At 43.3% G+C, this 1902-nt stretch overlaps 1 pseudogene; it reads left to right on the top strand.

Annotated features, from left to right (window-relative positions):
• The first annotated feature begins 501 nt into the window (after positions 1–501).
• LOC102419498 lies at positions 502–1409 on the top strand (annotated as a pseudogene).
• The last annotated feature ends 493 nt before the right edge of the window (positions 1410–1902 follow it).

The raw sequence follows: 1902 nt of genomic DNA, 5'->3' as shown, positions 1-1902 counted from the left end.
CATTTGCACAGCATATGTTTCAAGGGACCTGGCTTATATGGCATAATGTTCTTAATATGATTGCTCCCCTTTGCACTATGTCTTTTAACCAAGGTCACCTCTCCGAGAGAAAGGTTGCTTCCCCAGGTGGGGATTTTTATCAGTAAAACCCCTTAAGCTAAGTGTCAGGTGGGGAGTTAATCGCTTTAACTACAAACAATCACCCTTAAACTACATAATCTTTACTCCCTGGAATGGAGGTAACAAACGCCCTAACCTTAGGAATAGAACTTGATGGGATTAAAATCAACTGGTATAAATACAGATGCAACAAGACAGTTATCTCAGAACCTGGCTGGAGGACCCAGACAGAACTTGGCTGGAGATCCTGGCTAGGCTGCTGATCGACTGAACGCTTTCTCCCTGTCATTCCTTCTTCGCCAACTCCGTCCACACCTTTGGGAACCCCTGGACCTGCTGGGGTTGGACCCCAACAATTGGCCACTGCTGCGCGGTGGGATCTTGGGGAGTTGACATGCCTCGGTATGGGCAGCTGGTCATGGGCCCCGCAGGCAGCGGGAAGAGTACTTACTGTGCCACCATGGTCCAGCACTGTGAAGCCCTCAATCGGCCTGTCCAGGTTGTGAACCTTGATCCTGCAGCAGAACACTTAAACTACTCCTTAATGGCTGACATCTGGGAACTGATCGAGGTGGATGACGTGATGGAGGATGATTCTCTGCGGTTCGGTCCCAATGGAAGATTGGTGTTTTGCATGGAGTACTTCGCCAATCATTTTGACTGGCTAGAGAGCTGTCTTGGTCACGTAGAGGATGACTACATCCTTTTTGACTGTCCAGGTCAGATCCAGTTGTATACGCATCTGCCTGTGATGAAACAACTGGTCCAGCAGCTAGAACAGTGGGAGTTCCGAGTCTGTGGAGTTTTTCTGGTCGATTCACAGTATATGGTGGAGTCTATTAAGTTTATTTCTGGCGTCTTGGTGGCCCTGAGTGCAATGATCTCTCTAGAAATTCCACAAGTTAGCATCATGACGAAATGGACCTGCTGAGTAAGAAAGCTAAGAAGGAAATTGAGAAGTTTCTAGATCCAGACATGTATTCTTTATTAGATGATTACTCAAGTAACTTAAGAAGCAAAAAATTCAAAAAATTGACTAACGCTATATGTGGACTGATTGACGACTACAGCATGGTTCGATTTTTGCCTTATGATCAGTCAGATGAAGAAAGCATGAACATTGTATTACAGCATATTGATTTTGCCATTCAGTATGGAGAAAATTTGGCATTTAAAGAACCAAAGGAGCATGAAGATGAGTCATCTTCTATGTTTGATGAATATTTTCAAGAACATCAGAATGAATAAAGAGTTTATTAACATGTAAATGTATATATGCAAAGAGCTTGTGGCTGTTTCCAGATCTTAGCTATGGTGAATTGTGCTGCTATGAACATAGGGGTGCATATATCCTTTCTGATTGCTGCTTCTGGTTTCCTGGGATATATTCCTAGAAGTGCGAACACAGGGTCAAATGGGAGTTCCATTTTTAGTTTTTTGAGGAAACTCCATACTGTCTTCCACAGTGGCTGCACCAGTCTGCATTCCCACCAGCAGTGCACAAGTGTTCCTTTTTCTCCACATCCTCTCCAGCACTTGTCGTTTGTGGATTTGTTGATCATAGCCATTCTGACAGGTGTGAGATGGTACCTCATTGTTGTTTTGATTTGCATCTCTCGGATGATTAGTGACTTTGAGCAAGTTTTCTTATGTCTTTGGCTTTCTCAGTGTCCTCTTTTGAAAGGTGTCTATTTACGTCCTTTGACCATTTTTTGATTGGATTGTTTACCTTCTTTTGTTAAGTTGTATGAGTTCCCTATAAATTTTGGAAATTAGGCCCTT

Source organism: Myotis lucifugus, unplaced genomic scaffold (genome assembly GCF_000147115.1).
Source record: "Myotis lucifugus unplaced genomic scaffold, Myoluc2.0 scaffold_1962, whole genome shotgun sequence".
Taxonomy (NCBI): domain Eukaryota; kingdom Metazoa; phylum Chordata; class Mammalia; order Chiroptera; family Vespertilionidae; genus Myotis; species Myotis lucifugus.
Note: the sequence above shows the minus strand (reverse complement) of the source record. Positions and strands in the feature narration are given on the sequence as shown.